Source organism: Leptodactylus fuscus, chromosome 4 (assembly GCF_031893055.1).
Source record: "Leptodactylus fuscus isolate aLepFus1 chromosome 4, aLepFus1.hap2, whole genome shotgun sequence".
NCBI lineage: Eukaryota > Metazoa > Chordata > Amphibia > Anura > Leptodactylidae > Leptodactylus > Leptodactylus fuscus.
The window spans coordinates 41029344-41046843 of record NC_134268.1 but is presented as its reverse complement, the minus strand read 5'-3'; the positions used below and the strand labels follow the sequence as shown (position 1 = coordinate 41046843).

The window sequence follows — 17500 nt, the reverse complement described above, 5'->3', positions numbered from 1 at the left end:
TTCACTCTTACCAGCTGCAGCCGCGGCCGCAGCGGGCGTGCTGGCCACCAGCGTTGTGGCTTTTTACTTTTAATAATAGCAGGCTTCATTTCCATTGCATCTGGGCCTCCCGCCGGGCTGGAGGCCATAGCTAGTAACCTGCAGACCAATTTACAGGGCAACACAGGCTGAACATCTTTGCAGGCAACGCGCCCTAGGAAAAGAGAAGCCGACTAAAAAGCAGCTTCGCTTCCAGGCACGGGCAACCATCTCACCTTCTTCCTTAGCCGACTCCTGGACAACGGGCTCCGGCCCAGCTTGCTCTTTCTTTCACCCCCGGGATGGTTTCTTAGCCCTGCGTAGACCCTGCGCCCAGCCCTTTTGAAAGAGGGCGGCTGCGGCCTGTGACTGGTTGCTGAACCACACCTGTGGGTATAAGGGCCGCCCCCAGCCCTTGCACTGCTCCTGCTGGAATATGAAGTTCCCTTAAGAGAAGGCAAAAAGTGAAGAAAAAGGCTTAGCGTGGAGTAGTGCAAAGAGCTGCCGGCAGCCAGGCTGCAAAGTAGAAGAGGAGTAAGTGAGAGGCCTGTATCTGCCTACGGCCACACCACCCTGAACACGTCCGATCTCGTCTGATCTCGGAAGCTAAGCAGGGTCGGGCCTGGTCAGTACTTGGATGGGAGACCGCCTGGGAATACCAGGTGCTGTAGGCTTTTGCTTTTCCTCACTTCCACCAGCAGGGGGTCACTCTCCTCTATGCCATTTTTACATTCACTTTTTACACTGCACACTTGCTTCTTTTACATTCGCTTTCTCAATTGCACTCTTTAGTCCTTGCAAAATCCTAGTATTCTCATTCGTACCTCTATCACTCTTAGCAGCTGCAGCCGCAGCGGGCGTGGTGGCCACCAGCGTTGTGGCTTTTTACTTTTAATAATAGCAGGCTTCATTTCCATAGCATCTGGGCCTCCCGCCGGGCTGGAGGCCATAGCTAGTAACCTGCAGACCAATTTACAGGGCAACACAGGCTGAACATCTTTGCAGGCAACGCGCCCTAGGAAAAGAGAAGCCGACTGAAAAGCAGCTTCGCTTCCAGGCACGGGCAACCATCTCACCTTCTTCCTCAGCCGACTCCTGGACAACGGGCTCCGGCCCAGCTTGCTCTTTCTTTCACCCCCGGAATGGTTTCTTAGCCCTGCGCAGACCCTGCGCCCAGCCCTTTTGAAAGAGGGCGGCTGCGGCCTGTGACTGGTTGCTGAACCACACCTGTGGGTATAAGGGCCGCCCCCAGCCCTTGCACTGCTCCTGCTGGAATATGAAGTTCCCTTAAGAGAAGGCAAAAAGTGAAGAAAAAGGCTTAGCGTGGAGTAGTGCAAAGAGCTGCCGGCAGCCAGGCTGCAAAGTAGAAGAGGAGTAAGTGAGAGCCCTGTCTCTGCCTATGGCCACACCACCCTGAACACGCCCGATCTCGTCTGATCTCGGAAGCTAAGCAGGGTCGGGCCTGGTTAGTACTTGGATGGGAGACCGCCTGGGAATAACAGGTGCTGTAGGCTTTTGCTTTTCCTCACTTCCACCAGCAGGGGGTCACTCTCCTCAATGCCATTTTTACATTCACTTTTTACACTGCACACTTGCTTCTTTTACATTCGCTTTCTCAATTGCACTCTTTAGTCCTTGCAAAATCCTAGTATTCTCATTCGTACCTCTATCACTCTTAGCAGCTGCAGCCACAGCGGGCGTGGTGGCCACCAGCGTTGTGGCTTTTTACTTTTAATAATAGCAGGCTTCATTTCCATAGCATCTGGGCCTCCCGCCGGGCTGGAGGCCATAGCTAGTAACCTGCAGACCAATTTACAGGGCAACACAGGCTGAACATCTTTGCAGGAAACGCGCCCTAGAAAAAGAGAAGCCAACTGAAAAGCAGCTTCGCTTCCAGGCACGGGCAACCATCTCACCTTCTTCCTTAGCCGACTCCTGGACAACGGGCTCCGGCCCAGCTTGCTCTTTCTTTCACCCCCAGGGATGGTTTCTTAGCCCTGCGCAGACCCTGCGCCCAGCCCTTTTGAAAGAGGGCGGCTGCGGCCTGTGACTGGTTGCTGAACCACACCTGTGGGTATAAGGGCCGCCCCCAGCCCTTGCACTGCTCCTGCTGGAATATGAAGTTCCCTTAAGAGAAGGCAAAAAGTGAAGAAAAAGGCTTAGCGTGGAGTAGTGCAAAGAGCTGCCGGCAGCCAGGCTGCAAAGTAGAAGAGGAGTAAGTGAGAGGCCTGTCTCTGCCTACGGCCACACCACCCTGAACATACCCGATCTCGTCTGATCTCGGAAGCTAAGCAGGGTCGGGCCTGGTTAGTACTTGGATGGGAGACCGCCTGGGAATACCAGGTGCTGTAGGCTTTTGCTTTTCCTCACTTCCACCAGCAGGGGGTCACTCTCCTCTATGCCATTTTTACATTCACTTTTTACACTGCACACTTGCTTCTTTTACATTCGCTTTCTCTCTTGCACTCTTTAGTCCTTGCAAAATACTAGCATTCTCATTCGTATCGCTATCACTCTTAGCAGCTGCAGCTGCAGCCGCAGCGGGCGTGGTGGCCACCAGCGTTGTGGCTTTTTACTTTTAATAATAGCAGGCTTCATTTCCATAGCATCTGGGCCTCCCGCCGGGCTGGAGGCCATAGCTAGTAACCTGCAGACCAATTTACAGGGCAACACAGGCTGAACATCTTTGCAGGCAACGCGCCCTAGGAAAAGAGAAGCCGACTGAAAAGCAGCTTTGCTTCCAGGCACGGGCAACCATCTCACCTTCTTCCTTAGCCGACTCCTGGACAACGGGCTCCGGCCCAGATTGCTCTTTCTTTCACCCCCGGGATGGTTTCTTAGCCCTGCGCAGACCCTGCGCCCAGCCCTTTTGAAAGAGGGCGGCTGCGGCCTGTGACTGGTTGCTGAACCACACCTGTGGGTATAAGGGCCGCCCCCAGCCCTTGCACTGCTCCTGCTGGAATATGAAGTTCCCTTAAGAGAAGGCAAAAAGTGAAGAAAAAGGCTTAGCGTGGAGTAGTGCAAAGAGCTGCCGGCAGCCAGGCTGCAAAGTAGAAGAGGAGTAAGTGAGAGCCCTGTCTCTGCCTACGGCCACACCACCCTGAACACGCCTGATCTCGGAAGCTAAGCAGGGTCGGGCCTGGTTAGTACTTGGATGGGAGACCGCTTGGGAATACCAGGTGCTGTAGGCTTTTGCTTTTCCTCACTTCCACCAGCAGGGGGTCACTCTCCTCTATGCCATTTTTACATTCACTTTTTACACTGCACACTTGCTTCTTTTACATTCGCTTTCTCAATTGCACTCTTTAGTCCTTGCAAAATCCTAGTATTCTCATTCGTACCTCTATCACTCTTAGCAGCTGCAGCCACAGCGGGCGTGGTGGCCACCAGCGTTGTGGCTTTTTACTTTTAATAATAGCAGGCTTCATTTCCATAGCATCTGGGCCTCCCGCCGGGCTGGAGGCCATAGCTAGTAACCTGCAGACCAATTTACAGGGCAACACAGGCTGAACATCTTTGCAGGCAACGCGCCCTAGGAAAAGAGAAGCCGACTGAAAAGCAGCTTCGCTTCCAGGCACGGGCAACCATCTCACCTTCTTCCTTAGCCGACTCCTGGACAACGGGCTCCGGCCCAGCTTGCTCTTTCTTTCACCCCCGGGATGGTTTCTTAGCCCTGCGCAGACCCTGCGCCCAGCCCTTTTGAAAGAGGGCGGCTGCGGCCTGTGACTGGTTGCTGAACCACACCTGTGGGTATAAGGGCCGCCCCCAGCCCTTGCACTGCTCCTGCTGGAATATGAAGTTCCCTTAAGAGAAGGCAAAAAGTGAAGAAAAAGGCCTAGCGTGGAGTAGTGCAAAGAGCTGCCGGCAGCCAGGCTGCAAAGTAGAAGAGGAGTAAGTGAGAGGCTTGTCTCTGCCTACGGCCACACCACCCTGAACACGCCTGATCTTGGAAGCTAAGAAGGGTCGGGCCTGGTTAGTACTTGGATGGGAGACCGCCTGGGAATACCAGGTGCTGTAGGCTTTTGCTTTTCCTCACTTCCACCAGCAGGGGGTCACTCTCCTCTATGCCATTTTTACATTCACTTTTTACACTGCACACTTGCTTCTTTTACATTCACTTTCTCTCTTGCACTCTTTAGTCCTTGCAAAATCCTAGTATTCTCATTCGTACCGCTATCACTCTTAGCAGCTGCAGCCGCAGCGGGCATGGTGGCCACCAGCGTTGTGGCTTTTTACTTTTAATAATAGCAGGCTTCATTTCCATAGCATCTGGGCCTCCCGCCGGGCTGGAGGCCATAGCTAGTAACCTGCAGACCAATTTACAGGGCAACACAGGCTGAACATCTTTGCAGGCAACGCGCCCTAGGAAAAGAGAAGCCGACTGAAAAGCAGCTTCGCTTCCAGGCACGGGCAACCATCTCACCTTCTTCCTCAGCCGACTCCTGGACAACGGGCTCCGGCCCAGATTGCTCTTTCTTTCACCCCCGGGATGGTTTCTTAGCCCTGCGCAGACCCTGCGCCCAGCCCTTTTGAAAGAGGGCGGCTGCGGCCTGTGACTGGTTGCTGAACCACACCTGTGGGTATAAGGGCCGCCCCCAGCCCTTGCACTGCTCCTGCTGGAATATGAAGTTCCCTTAAGAGAAGGCAAAAAGTGAAGAAAAAGGCTTAGCGTGGAGTAGTGCAAAGAGCTGCCGGCAGCCAGGCTGCAAAGTAGAAGAGGAGTAAGTGAGAGCCCTGTCTCTGCCTACGGCCACACCACCCTGAACACGCCCGATCTCGTCTGATCTCGGAAGCTAAGCAGGGTCGGGCCTGGTTAGTACTTGGATGGGAGACCGCTTGGGAATACCAGGTGCTGTAGGCTTTTGCTTTTCCTCACTTCCACCAGCAGGGGGTCACTCTCCTCTATGCCATTTTTACATTCACTTTTTACACTGCACACTTGCTTCTTTTACATTCGCTTTCTCAATTGCACTCTTTAGTCCTTGCAAAATCCTAGTATTCTCATTCGTACCTCTATCACTCTTAGCAGCTGCAGCCACAGCGGGCGTGGTGGCCACCAGCGTTGTGGCTTTTTACTTTTAATAATAGCAGGCTTCATTTCCATAGCATCTGGGCCTCCCGCCGGGCTGGAGGCCATAGCTAGTAACCTGCAGACCAATTTACAGGGCAACACAGGCTGAACATCTTTGCAGGCAACGCGCCCTAGGAAAAGAGAAGCCGACTGAAAAGCAGCTTCGCTTCCAGGCACGGGCAACCATCTCACCTTCTTCCTTAGCCGACTCCTGGACAACGGGCTCCGGCCCAGCTTGCTCTTTCTTTCACCCCCGGGATGGTTTCTTAGCCCTGCGCAGACCCTGCGCCCAGCCCTTTTGAAAGAGGGCGGCTGCGGCCTGTGACTGGTTGCTGAACCACACCTGTGGGTATAAGGGCCGCCCCCAGCCCTTGCACTGCTCCTGCTGGAATATGAAGTTCCCTTAAGAGAAGGCAAAAAGTGAAGAAAAAGGCCTAGCGTGGAGTAGTGCAAAGAGCTGCCGGCAGCCAGGCTGCAAAGTAGAAGAGGAGTAAGTGAGAGGCTTGTCTCTGCCTACGGCCACACCACCCTGAACACGCCCGATCTCGTCTGATCTTGGAAGCTAAGAAGGGTCGGGCCTGGTTAGTACTTGGATGGGAGACCGCCTGGGAATACCAGGTGCTGTAGGCTTTTGCTTTTCCTCACTTCCACCAGCAGGGGGTCACTCTCCTCTATGCCATTTTTACATTCACTTTTTACACTGCACACTTGCTTCTTTTACATTCACTTTCTCTCTTGCACTCTTTAGTCCTTGCAAAATCCTAGTATTCTCATTCGTACCGCTATCACTCTTAGCAGCTGCAGCCGCAGCGGGCATGGTGGCCACCAGCGTTGTGGCTTTTTACTTTTAATAATAGCAGGCTTCATTTCCATAGCATCTGGGCCTCCCGCCGGGCTGGAGGCCATAGCTAGTAACCTGCAGACCAATTTACAGGGCAACACAGGCTGAACATCTTTGCAGGCAACGCGCCCTAGGAAAAGAGAAGCCGACTGAAAAGCAGCTTCGCTTCCAGGCACGGGCAACCATCTCACCTTCTTCCTCAGCCGACTCCTGGACAACGGGCTCCGGCCCAGCTTGCTCTTTCTTTCACCCCCGGGATGGTTTCTTAGCCCTGCGCAGACCCTGCGCCCAGCCCTTTTGAAAGAGGGCGGCTGCGGCCTGTGACTGGTTGCTGAACCACACCTGTGGGTATAAGGGCCGCCCCCAGCCCTTGCACTGCTCCTGCTGGAATATGAAGTTCCCTTAAGAGAAGGCAAAAAGTGAAGAAAAAGGCTTAGCGTGGAGTAGTGCAAAGAGCTGCCGGCAGCCAGGCTGCAAAGTAGAAGAGGAGTAAGTGAGAGCCCTGTCTCTGCCTACGGCCACACCACCCTGAACACGCCCGATCTCGTCTGATCTCGGAAGCTAAGCAGGGTCGGGCCTGGTTAGTACTTGGATGGGAGACCGCTTGGGAATACCAGGTGCTGTAGGCTTTTGCTTTTCCTCACTTCCACCAGCAGGGGGTCACTCTCCTCTATGCCATTTTTACATTCACTTTTTACACTGCACACTTGCTTCTTTTACATTCGCTTTCTCAATTGCACTCTTTAGTCCTTGCAAAATCCTAGTATTCTCATTCGTACCTCTATCACTCTTAGCAGCTGCAGCCACAGCGGGCGTGGTGGCCACCAGCGTTGTGGCTTTTTACTTTTAATAATAGCAGGCTTCATTTCCATAGCATCTGGGCCTCCCGCCGGGCTGGAGGCCATAGCTAGTAACCTGCAGACCAATTTACAGGGCAACACAGGCTGAACATCTTTGCAGGCAACGCGCCCTAGGAAAAGAGAAGCCGACTGAAAAGCAGCTTCGCTTCCAGGCACGGGCAACCATCTCACCTTCTTCCTTAGCCGACTCCTGGACAACGGGCTCCGGCCCAGCTTGCTCTTTCTTTCACCCCCGGGATGGTTTCTTAGCCCTGCGCAGACCCTGCGCCCAGCCCTTTTGAAAGAGGGCGGCTGCGGCCTGTGACTGGTTGCTGAACCACACCTGTGGGTATAAGGGCCGCCCCCAGCCCTTGCACTGCTCCTGCTGGAATATGAAGTTCCCTTAAGAGAAGGCAAAAAGTGAAGAAAAAGGCCTAGCGTGGAGTAGTGCAAAGAGCTGCCGGCAGCCAGGCTGCAAAGTAGAAGAGGAGTAAGTGAGAGGCTTGTCTCTGCCTACGGCCACACCACCCTGAACACGCCCGATCTCGTCTGATCTTGGAAGCTAAGAAGGGTCGGGCCTGGTTAGTACTTGGATGGGAGACCGCCTGGGAATACCAGGTGCTGTAGGCTTTTGCTTTTCCTCACTTCCACCAGCAGGGGGTCACTCTCCTCTATGCCATTTTTACATTCACTTTTTACACTGCACACTTGCTTCTTTTACATTCACTTTCTCTCTTGCACTCTTTAGTCCTTGCAAAATCCTAGTATTCTCATTCGTACCGCTATCACTCTTAGCAGCTGCAGCCGCAGCGGGCATGGTGGCCACCAGCGTTGTGGCTTTTTACTTTTAATAATAGCAGGCTTCATTTCCATAGCATCTGGGCCTCCCGCCGGGCTGGAGGCCATAGCTAGTAACCTGCAGACCAATTTACAGGGCAACACAGGCTGAACATCTTTGCAGGCAACGCGCCCTAGGAAAAGAGAAGCCGACTGAAAAGCAGCTTCGCTTCCAGGCACGGGCAACCATCTCACCTTCTTCCTCAGCCGACTCCTGGACAACGGGCTCCGGCCCAGCTTGCTCTTTCTTTCACCCCCGGGATGGTTTCTTAGCCCTGCGCAGACCCTGCGCCCAGCCCTTTTGAAAGAGGGCGGCTGCGGCCTGTGACTGGTTGCTGAACCACACCTGTGGGTATAAGGGCCGCCCCCAGCCCTTGCACTGCTCCTGCTGGAATATGAAGTTCCCTTAAGAAAAGGCAAAAAGTGAAGAAAAAGGCTTAGCGTGGAGTAGTGCAAAGAGCTGCCGGCAGCCAGGCTGCAAAGTAGAAGAGGAGTAAGTGAGAGGCCTGTCTCTGCCTACGGCCACACCACCCTGAACATACCCGATCTCGTCTGATCTCGGAAGCTAAGCAGGGTCGGGCCTGGTTAGTACTTGGATGGGAGACCGCCTGGGAATACCAGGTGCTGTAGGCTTTTGCTTTTCCTCACTTCCACCAGCAGGGGGTCACTCTCCTCTATGCCATTTTTACATTCACTTTTTACACTGCACACTTGCTTCTTTTACATTCGCTTTCTCTCTTGCACTCTTTAGTCCTTGCAAAATCCTAGTATTCTCATTCGTACCTCTATCACTCTTAGCAGCTGCAGCCGCAGCGGGCGTGGTGGCCACCAGCGTTGTGGTTTTTTACTTTTAATAATAGCAGGCTTCATTTCCATAGCATCTGGGCCTCCCGCCGGGCTGGAGGCCATAGCTAGTAACCTGCAGACCAATTTACAGGGCAACACAGGCTGAACATCTTTGCAGGCAACGCGCCCTAGGAAAAGAGAAGCCGACTGAAAAGCAGCTTTGCTTCCAGGCACGGGCAACCATCTCACCTTCTTCCTTAGCCGACTCCTGGACAACGGGCTCCGGCCCAGATTGCTCTTTCTTTCACCCCCGGGATGGTTTCTTAGCCCTGCGCAGACCCTGCGCCCAGCCCTTTTGAAAGAGGGCGGCTGCGGCCTGTGACTGGTTGCTGAACCACACCTGTGGGTATAAGGGCCGCCCCCAGCCCTTGCACTGCTCCTGCTGGAATATGAAGTTCCCTTAAGAGAAGGCAAAAAGTGAAGAAAAAGGCTTAGCGTGGAGTAGTGCAAAGAGCTGCCGGCAGCCAGGCTGCAAAGTAGAAGAGGAGTAAGTGAGAGCCCTGTCTCTGCCTACGGCCACACCACCCTGAACACGCCCAATCTCGTCTGATCTCGGAAGCTAAGCAGGGTCGGGCCTGGTTAGTACTTGGATGGGAGACCGCTTGGGAATACCGGGTGCTATAGGCTTTTGCTTTTCCTCACTTCCACCAGCAGGGGGTCACTCTCCTCTATGCCATTTTTACATTCACTTTTTACACTGCACACTTGCTTCTTTTACATTCGCTTTCTCAATTGCACTCTTTAGTCCTTGCAAAATCCTAGTATTCTCATTCGTACCTCTATCACTCTTAGCAGCTGCAGCCACAGCGGGCGTGGTGGCCACCAGCGTTGTGGCTTTTTACTTTTAATAATAGCAGGCTTCATTTCCATAGCATCTGGGCCTCCCGCCGGGCTGGAGGCCATAGCTAGTAACCTGCAGACCAATTTACAGGGCAACACAGGCTGAACATCTTTGCAGGCAACGCGCCCTAGGAAAAGAGAAGCCGACTGAAAAGCAGCTTCGCTTCCAGGCACGGGCAACCATCTCACCTTCTTCCTCAGCCGACTCCTGGACAACGGGCTCCGGCCCAGCTTGCTCTTTCTTTCACCCCCGGGATGGTTTCTTAGCCCTGCGCAGACCCTGCGCCCAGCCCTTTTGAAAGAGGGCGGCTGCGGCCTGTGACTGGTTGCTGAACCACACCTGTGGGTATAAGGGCCGCCCCCAGCCCTTGCACTGCTCCTGCTGGAATATGAAGTTCCCTTAAGAAAAGGCAAAAAGTGAAGAAAAAGGCTTAGCGTGGAGTAGTGCAAAGAGCTGCCGGCAGCCAGGCTGCAAAGTAGAAGAGGAGTAAGTGAGAGGCCTGTCTCTGCCTACGGCCACACCACCCTGAACATACCCGATCTCGTCTGATCTCGGAAGCTAAGCAGGGTCGGGCCTGGTTAGTACTTGGATGGGAGACCGCCTGGGAATACCAGGTGCTGTAGGCTTTTGCTTTTCCTCACTTCCACCAGCAGGGGGTCACTCTCCTCTATGCCATTTTTACATTCACTTTTTACACTGCACACTTGCTTCTTTTACATTCGCTTTCTCTCTTGCACTCTTTAGTCCTTGCAAAATCCTAGTATTCTCATTCGTACCTCTATCACTCTTAGCAGCTGCAGCCGCAGCGGGCGTGGTGGCCACCAGCGTTGTGGCTTTTTACTTTTAATAATAGCAGGCTTCATTTCCATAGCATCTGGGCCTCCCGCCGGGCTGGAGGCCATAGCTAGTAACCTGCAGACCAATTTACAGGGCAACACAGGCTGAACATCTTTGCAGGCAACGCGCCCTAGGAAAAGAGAAGCCGACTGAAAAGCAGCTTCGCTTCCAGGCACGGGCAACCATCTCACCTTCTTCCTTAGCCGACTCCTGGACAACGGGCTCCGGCCCAGCTTGCTCTTTCTTTCACCCCCGGGATGGTTTCTTAGCCCTGCGCAGACCCTGCGCCCAGCCCTTTTGAAAGAGGGCGGCTGCGGCCTGTGACTGGTTGCTGAACCACACCTGTGGGTATAAGGGCCGCCCCCAGCCCTTGCACTGCTCCTGCTGGAATATGAAGTTCCCTTAAGAGAAGGCAAAAAGTGAAGAAAAAGGCTTAGCGTGGAGTAGTGCAAAGAGCTGCCGGCAGCCAGGCTGCAAAGTAGAAGAGGAGTAAGTGAGAGCCCTGTCTCTGCCTACGGCCACACCACCCTGAACACGCCCGATCTCGTCTGATCTCGGAAGCTAAGCAGGGTCGGGCCTGGTTAGTACTTGGATGGGAGACCGCTTGGGAATACCAGGTGCTGTAGGCTTTTGCTTTTCCTCACTTCCACCAGCAGGGGGTCACTCTCCTCTATGCCATTTTTACATTCACTTTTTACACTGCACACTTGCTTCTTTTACATTCGCTTTCTCAATTGCACTCTTTAGTCCTTGCAAAATCCTATTATTCACATTCGTACCTCTATCACTCTTAGCAGCTGCAGCCACAGCGGGCGTGGTGGCCACCAGCGTTGTGGCTTTTTACTTTTAATAATAGCAGGCTTCATTTCCATAGCATCTGGGCCTCCCGCCGGGCTGGAGGCCATAGCTAGTAACCTGCAGACCAATTTACAGGGCAACACAGGCTGAACATCTTTGCAGGCAACGCGCCCTAGGAAAAGAGAAGCCGACTGAAAAGCAGCTTCGCTTCCAGGCACGGGCAACCATCTCACCTTCTTCCTTAGCCGACTCCTGGACAACGGGCTCCGGCCCAGCTTGCTCTTTCTTTCACCCCCGGGATGGTTTCTTAGCCCTGCGCAGACCCTGCGCCCAGCCCTTTTGAAAGAGGGCGGCTGCGGCCTGTGACTGGTTGCTGAACCACACCTGTGGGTATAAGGGCCGCCCCCAGCCCTTGCACTGCTCCTGCTGGAATATGAAGTTCCCTTAAGAGAAGGCAAAAAGTGAAGAAAAAGGCCTAGCGTGGAGTAGTGCAAAGAGCTGCCGGCAGCCAGGCTGCAAAGTAGAAGAGGAGTAAGTGAGAGGCTTGTCTCTGCCTACGGCCACACCACCCTGAACACGCCCGATCTCGTCTGATCTTGGAAGCTAAGAAGGGTCGGGCCTGGTTAGTACTTGGATGGGAGACCGCCTGGGAATACCAGGTGCTGTAGGCTTTTGCTTTTCCTCACTTCCACCAGCAGGGGGTCACTCTCCTCTATGCCATTTTTACATTCACTTTTTACACTGCACACTTGCTTCTTTTACATTCACTTTCTCTCTTGCACTCTTTAGTCCTTGCAAAATCCTAGTATTCTCATTCGTACCGCTATCACTCTTAGCAGCTGCAGCCGCAGCGGGCATGGTGGCCACCAGCGTTGTGGCTTTTTACTTTTAATAATAGCAGGCTTCATTTCCATAGCATCTGGGCCTCCCGCCGGGCTGGAGGCCATAGCTAGTAACCTGCAGACCAATTTACAGGGCAACACAGGCTGAACATCTTTGCAGGCAACGCGCCCTAGGAAAAGAGAAGCCGACTGAAAAGCAGCTTCGCTTCCAGGCACGGGCAACCATCTCACCTTCTTCCTCAGCCGACTCCTGGACAACGGGCTCCGGCCCAGCTTGCTCTTTCTTTCACCCCCGGGATGGTTTCTTAGCCCTGCGCAGACCCTGCGCCCAGCCCTTTTGAAAGAGGGCGGCTGCGGCCTGTGACTGGTTGCTGAACCACACCTGTGGGTATAAGGGCCGCCCCCAGCCCTTGCACTGCTCCTGCTGGAATATGAAGTTCCCTTAAGAAAAGGCAAAAAGTGAAGAAAAAGGCTTAGCGTGGAGTAGTGCAAAGAGCTGCCGGCAGCCAGGCTGCAAAGTAGAAGAGGAGTAAGTGAGAGGCCTGTCTCTGCCTACGGCCACACCACCCTGAACATACCCGATCTCGTCTGATCTCGGAAGCTAAGCAGGGTCGGGCCTGGTTAGTACTTGGATGGGAGACCGCCTGGGAATACCAGGTGCTGTAGGCTTTTGCTTTTCCTCACTTCCACCAGCAGGGGGTCACTCTCCTCTATGCCATTTTTACATTCACTTTTTACACTGCACACTTGCTTCTTTTACATTCGCTTTCTCTCTTGCACTCTTTAGTCCTTGCAAAATCCTAGTATTCTCATTCGTACCTCTATCACTCTTAGCAGCTGCAGCCGCAGCGGGCGTGGTGGCCACCAGCGTTGTGGCTTTTTACTTTTAATAATAGCAGGCTTCATTTCCATAGCATCTGGGCCTCCCGCCGGGCTGGAGGCCATAGCTAGTAACCTGCAGACCAATTTACAGGGCAACACAGGCTGAACATCTTTGCAGGCAACGCGCCCTAGGAAAAGAGAAGCCGACTGAAAAGCAGCTTTGCTTCCAGGCACGGGCAACCATCTCACCTTCTTCCTTAGCCGACTCCTGGACAACGGGCTCCGGCCCAGATTGCTCTTTCTTTCACCCCCGGGATGGTTTCTTAGCCCTGCGCAGACCCTGCGCCCAGCCCTTTTGAAAGAGGGCGGCTGCGGCCTGTGACTGGTTGCTGAACCACACCTGTGGGTATAAGGGCCGCCCCCAGCCCTTGCACTGCTCCTGCTGGAATATGAAGTTCCCTTAAGAGAAGGCAAAAAGTGAAGAAAAAGGCTTAGCGTGGAGTAGTGCAAAGAGCTGCCGGCAGCCAGGCTGCAAAGTAGAAGAGGAGTAAGTGAGAGCCCTGTCTCTGCCTACGGCCACACCACCCTGAACACGCCCGATCTCGTCTGATCTCGGAAGCTAAGCAGGGTCGGGCCTGGTTAGTACTTGGATGGGAGACCGCTTGGGAATACCAGGTGCTGTAGGCTTTTGCTTTTCCTCACTTCCACCAGCAGGGGGTCACTCTCCTCTATGCCATTTTTACATTCACTTTTTACACTGCACACTTGCTTCTTTTACATTCGCTTTCTCAATTGCACTCTTTAGTCCTTGCAAAATCCTAGTATTCTCATTCGTACCTCTATCACTCTTAGCAGCTGCAGCCACAGCGGGCGTGGTGGCCACCAGCGTTGTGGCTTTTTACTTTTAATAATAGCAGGCTTCATTTCCATAGCATCTGGGCCTCCCGCCGGGCTGGAGGCCATAGCTAGTAACCTGCAGACCAATTTACAGGGCAACACAGGCTGAACATCTTTGCAGGCAACGCGCCCTAGGAAAAGAGAAGCCGACTGAAAAGCAGCTTCGCTTCCAGGCACGGGCAACCATCTCACCTTCTTCCTCAGCCGACTCCTGGACAACGGGCTCCGGCCCAGCTTGCTCTTTCTTTCACCCCCGGGATGGTTTCTTAGCCCTGCGCAGACCCTGCGCCCAGCCCTTTTGAAAGAGGGCGGCTGCGGCCTGTGACTGGTTGCTGAACCACACCTGTGGGTATAAGGGCCGCCCCCAGCCCTTGCACTGCTCCTGCTGGAATATGAAGTTCCCTTAAGAAAAGGCAAAAAGTGAAGAAAAAGGCTTAGCGTGGAGTAGTGCAAAGAGCTGCCGGCAGCCAGGCTGCAAAGTAGAAGAGGAGTAAGTGAGAGGCCTGTCTCTGCCTACGGCCACACCACCCTGAACATACCCGATCTCGTCTGATCTCGGAAGCTAAGCAGGGTCGGGCCTGGTTAGTACTTGGATGGGAGACCGCCTGGGAATACCAGGTGCTGTAGGCTTTTGCTTTTCCTCACTTCCACCAGCAGGGGGTCACTCTCCTCTATGCCATTTTTACATTCACTTTTTACACTGCACACTTGCTTCTTTTACATTCGCTTTCTCTCTTGCACTCTTTAGTCCTTGCAAAATCCTAGTATTCTCATTCGTACCTCTATCACTCTTAGCAGCTGCAGCCGCAGCGGGCATGGTGGCCACCAGCGTTGTGGCTTTTTACTTTTAATAATAGCAGGCTTCATTTCCATAGCATCTGGGCCTCCCGCCGGGCTGGAGGCCATAGCTAGTAACCTGCAGACCAATTTACAGGGCAACACAGGCTGAACATCTTTGCAGGCAACGCGCCCTAGGAAAAGAGAAGCCGACTGAAAAGCAGCTTCGCTTCCAGGCACGGGCAACCATCTCACCTTCTTCCTTAGCCGACTCCTGGACAACGGGCTCCGGCCCAGCTTGCTCTTTCTTTCACCCCCGGGATGGTTTCTTAGCCCTGCGCAGACCCTGCGCCCAGCCCTTTTGAAAGAGGGCGGCTGCGGCCTGTGACTGGTTGCTGAACCACACCTGTGGGTATAAGGGCCGCCCCCAGCCCTTGCACTGCTCCTGCTGGAATATGAAGTTCCCTTAAGAAAAGGCAAAAAGTGAAGAAAAAGGCTTAGCGTGGAGTAGTGCAAAGAGCTGCCGGCAGCCAGGCTGCAAAGTAGAAGAGGAGTAAGTGAGAGGCCTGTCTCTGCCTACGGCCACACCACCCTGAACATACCCGATCTCGTCTGATCTCGGAAGCTAAGCAGGGTCGGGCCTGGTTAGTACTTGGATGGGAGACCGCCTGGGAATACCAGGTGCTGTAGGCTTTTGCTTTTCCTCACTTCCACCAGCAGGGGGTCACTCTCCTCTATGCCATTTTTACATTCACTTTTTACACTGCACACTTGCTTCTTTTACATTCGCTTTCTCTCTTGCACTCTTTAGTCCTTGCAAAATCCTAGTATTCTCATTCGTACCTCTATCACTCTTAGCAGCTGCAGCCGCAGCGGGCGTGGTGGCCACCAGCGTTGTGGTTTTTTACTTTTAATAATAGCAGGCTTCATTTCCATAGCATCTGGGCCTCCCGCCGGGCTGGAGGCCATAGCTAGTAACCTGCAGACCAATTTACAGGGCAACACAGGCTGAACATCTTTGCAGGCAACGCGCCCTAGGAAAAGAGAAGCCGACTGAAAAGCAGCTTTGCTTCCAGGCACGGGCAACCATCTCACCTTCTTCCTTAGCCGACTCCTGGACAACGGGCTCCGGCCCAGATTGCTCTTTCTTTCACCCCCGGGATGGTTTCTTAGCCCTGCGCAGACCCTGCGCCCAGCCCTTTTGAAAGAGGGCGGCTGCGGCCTGTGACTGGTTGCTGAACCACACCTGTGGGTATAAGGGCCGCCCCCAGCCCTTGCACTGCTCCTGCTGGAATATGAAGTTCCCTTAAGAGAAGGCAAAAAGTGAAGAAAAAGGCTTAGCGTGGAGTAGTGCAAAGAGCTGCCGGCAGCCAGGCTGCAAAGTAGAAGAGGAGTAAGTGAGAGCCCTGTCTCTGCCTACGGCCACACCACCCTGAACATACCCGATCTCGTCTGATCTCGGAAGCTAAGCAGGGTCGGGCCTGGTTAGTACTTGGATGGGAGACCGCCTGGGAATACCAGGTGCTGTAGGCTTTTGCTTTTCCTCACTTCCACCAGCAGGGGGTCACTCTCCTCTATGCCATTTTTACATTCACTTTTTACACTGCACACTTGCTTCTTTTACATTCGCTTTCTCTCTTGCACTCTTTAGTCCTTGCAAAATCCTAGTATTCTCATTCGTACCTCTATCACTCTTAGCAGCTGCAGCCGCAGCAGGCGTGGTGGCCACCAGCGTTGTGGCTTTTTACTTTTAATAATAGCAGGCTTCATTTCCATAGCATCTGGGCCTCCCGCCGGGCTGGAGGCCATAGCTAGTAACCTGCAGACCAATTTACAGGGCAACACAGGCTGAACATCTTTGCAGGCAACGCGCCCTAGGAAAAGAGAAGCCGACTGAAAAGCAGCTTCGCTTCCAGGCACGGGCAACCATCTCACCTTCTTCCTTAGCCGACTCCTGGACAACGGGCTCCGGCCCAGCTTGCTCTTTCTTTCACCCCCGGGATGGTTTCTTAGCCCTGCGCAGACCCTGCGCCCAGCCCTTTTGAAAGAGGGCGGCTGCGGCCTGTGACTGGTTGCTGAACCACACCTGTGGGTATAAGGGCCGCCCCCAGCCCTTGCACTGCTCCTGCTGGAATATGAAGTTCCCTTAAGAGAAGGCAAAAAGTGAAGAAAAAGGCTTAGCGTGGAGTAGTGCAAAGAGCTGCCGGCAGCCAGGCTGCAAAGTAGAAGAGGAGTAAGTGAGAGCCCTGTCTCTGCCTACGGCCACACCACCCTGAACACGCCCGATCTCGTCTGATCTCGGAAGCTAAGCAGGGTCGGGCCTGGTTAGTACTTGGATGGGAGACCGCTTGGGAATACCAGGTGCTGTAGGCTTTTGCTTTTCCTCACTTCCACCAGCAGGGGGTCACTCTCCTCTATGCCATTTTTACATTCACTTTTTACACTGCACACTTGCTTCTTTTACATTCGCTTTCTCAATTGCACTCTTTAGTCCTTGCAAAATCCTAGTATTCTCATTCGTACCTCTATCACTCTTAGCAGCTGCAGCCACAGCGGGCGTGGTGGCCACCAGCGTTGTGGCTTTTTACTTTTAATAATAGCAGGCTTCATTTCCATAGCATCTGGGCCTCCCGCCGGGCTGGAGGCCATAGCTAGTAACCTGCAGACCAATTTACAGGGCAACACAGGCTGAACATCTTTGCAGGCAACGCGCCCTAGGAAAAGAGAAGCCGACTGAAAAGCAGCTTCGCTTCCAGGCACGGGCAACCATCTCACCTTCTTCCTCAGCCGACTCCTGGACAACGGGCTCCGGCCCAGCTTGCTCTTTCTTTCACCCCCGGGATGGTTTCTTAGCCCTGCGCAGACCCTGCGCCCAGCCCTTTTGAAAGAGGGCGGCTGCGGCCTGTGACTGGTTGCTGAACCACACCTGTGGGTATAAGGGCCGCCCCCAGCCCTTGCACTGCTCCTGCTGGAATATAAAGTTCCCTTAAGAAAAGGCAAAAAGTGAAGAAAAAGGCTTAGCGTGGAGTAGTGCAAAGAGCTGCCGGCAGCCAGGCTGCAAAGTAGAAGAGGAGTAAGTGAGAGGCCTGTCTCTGCCTACGGCCACACCACCCTGAACATACCCGATCTCGTCTGATCTCGGAAGCTAAGCAGGGTCGGGCCTGGTTAGTACTTGGATGGGAGACCGCCTGGGAATACCAGGTGCTGTAGGCTTTTGCTTTTCCTCACTTCCAC

General features: G+C 53.7%; 19 non-coding genes and 2 pseudogenes across 19 annotated transcripts; all 21 read left to right on the top strand.

Moving 5' to 3' along the window:
- The first annotated feature begins 573 nt into the window (after positions 1–573).
- On the top strand, positions 574–692 carry LOC142201927 (5S ribosomal RNA). Its single transcript, XR_012715810.1, has one exon. It is a non-coding gene; the product is annotated as a 5S ribosomal RNA (ribosomal RNA).
- A 721-nt stretch (positions 693–1413) lies between these two features.
- On the top strand, positions 1414–1532 carry LOC142201866 (5S ribosomal RNA). The gene has a single exon (XR_012715752.1). It is a non-coding gene; the product is annotated as a 5S ribosomal RNA (ribosomal RNA).
- A 722-nt stretch (positions 1533–2254) lies between these two features.
- LOC142202113 (5S ribosomal RNA) lies at positions 2255–2373 on the top strand. The gene has a single exon (XR_012715989.1). It is a non-coding gene; the product is annotated as a 5S ribosomal RNA (ribosomal RNA).
- A 727-nt stretch (positions 2374–3100) lies between these two features.
- LOC142201426 (5S ribosomal RNA) lies at positions 3101–3209 on the top strand (annotated as a pseudogene).
- A 721-nt stretch (positions 3210–3930) lies between these two features.
- Positions 3931–4039, top strand: LOC142201551 (5S ribosomal RNA; annotated as a pseudogene).
- A 721-nt stretch (positions 4040–4760) lies between these two features.
- On the top strand, positions 4761–4879 carry LOC142201618 (5S ribosomal RNA). Its single transcript, XR_012715543.1, has one exon. It is a non-coding gene; the product is annotated as a 5S ribosomal RNA (ribosomal RNA).
- Positions 4880–5600: 721 nt separating this feature from the next.
- Positions 5601–5719, top strand: LOC142202020 (5S ribosomal RNA). The gene has a single exon (XR_012715899.1). It is a non-coding gene; the product is annotated as a 5S ribosomal RNA (ribosomal RNA).
- Positions 5720–6440: 721 nt separating this feature from the next.
- On the top strand, positions 6441–6559 carry LOC142201608 (5S ribosomal RNA). The gene has a single exon (XR_012715542.1). It is a non-coding gene; the product is annotated as a 5S ribosomal RNA (ribosomal RNA).
- Positions 6560–7280: 721 nt separating this feature from the next.
- Positions 7281–7399, top strand: LOC142202019 (5S ribosomal RNA). The gene has a single exon (XR_012715898.1). It is a non-coding gene; the product is annotated as a 5S ribosomal RNA (ribosomal RNA).
- A 721-nt stretch (positions 7400–8120) lies between these two features.
- On the top strand, positions 8121–8239 carry LOC142202101 (5S ribosomal RNA). Its single transcript, XR_012715978.1, has one exon. It is a non-coding gene; the product is annotated as a 5S ribosomal RNA (ribosomal RNA).
- A 721-nt stretch (positions 8240–8960) lies between these two features.
- Positions 8961–9079, top strand: LOC142202117 (5S ribosomal RNA). Its single transcript, XR_012715993.1, has one exon. It is a non-coding gene; the product is annotated as a 5S ribosomal RNA (ribosomal RNA).
- Positions 9080–9800: 721 nt separating this feature from the next.
- Positions 9801–9919, top strand: LOC142202090 (5S ribosomal RNA). Its single transcript, XR_012715967.1, has one exon. It is a non-coding gene; the product is annotated as a 5S ribosomal RNA (ribosomal RNA).
- Positions 9920–10640: 721 nt separating this feature from the next.
- On the top strand, positions 10641–10759 carry LOC142201597 (5S ribosomal RNA). Its single transcript, XR_012715541.1, has one exon. It is a non-coding gene; the product is annotated as a 5S ribosomal RNA (ribosomal RNA).
- A 721-nt stretch (positions 10760–11480) lies between these two features.
- LOC142202018 (5S ribosomal RNA) lies at positions 11481–11599 on the top strand. Its single transcript, XR_012715897.1, has one exon. It is a non-coding gene; the product is annotated as a 5S ribosomal RNA (ribosomal RNA).
- Positions 11600–12320: 721 nt separating this feature from the next.
- LOC142202078 (5S ribosomal RNA) lies at positions 12321–12439 on the top strand. Its single transcript, XR_012715956.1, has one exon. It is a non-coding gene; the product is annotated as a 5S ribosomal RNA (ribosomal RNA).
- Positions 12440–13160: 721 nt separating this feature from the next.
- Positions 13161–13279, top strand: LOC142201584 (5S ribosomal RNA). Its single transcript, XR_012715539.1, has one exon. It is a non-coding gene; the product is annotated as a 5S ribosomal RNA (ribosomal RNA).
- A 721-nt stretch (positions 13280–14000) lies between these two features.
- On the top strand, positions 14001–14119 carry LOC142202067 (5S ribosomal RNA). Its single transcript, XR_012715945.1, has one exon. It is a non-coding gene; the product is annotated as a 5S ribosomal RNA (ribosomal RNA).
- A 721-nt stretch (positions 14120–14840) lies between these two features.
- On the top strand, positions 14841–14959 carry LOC142202056 (5S ribosomal RNA). Its single transcript, XR_012715934.1, has one exon. It is a non-coding gene; the product is annotated as a 5S ribosomal RNA (ribosomal RNA).
- Positions 14960–15680: 721 nt separating this feature from the next.
- Positions 15681–15799, top strand: LOC142202045 (5S ribosomal RNA). The gene has a single exon (XR_012715923.1). It is a non-coding gene; the product is annotated as a 5S ribosomal RNA (ribosomal RNA).
- A 721-nt stretch (positions 15800–16520) lies between these two features.
- LOC142201573 (5S ribosomal RNA) lies at positions 16521–16639 on the top strand. The gene has a single exon (XR_012715538.1). It is a non-coding gene; the product is annotated as a 5S ribosomal RNA (ribosomal RNA).
- Positions 16640–17360: 721 nt separating this feature from the next.
- On the top strand, positions 17361–17479 carry LOC142202032 (5S ribosomal RNA). Its single transcript, XR_012715911.1, has one exon. It is a non-coding gene; the product is annotated as a 5S ribosomal RNA (ribosomal RNA).
- Positions 17480–17500: the final 21 nt, after the last annotated feature.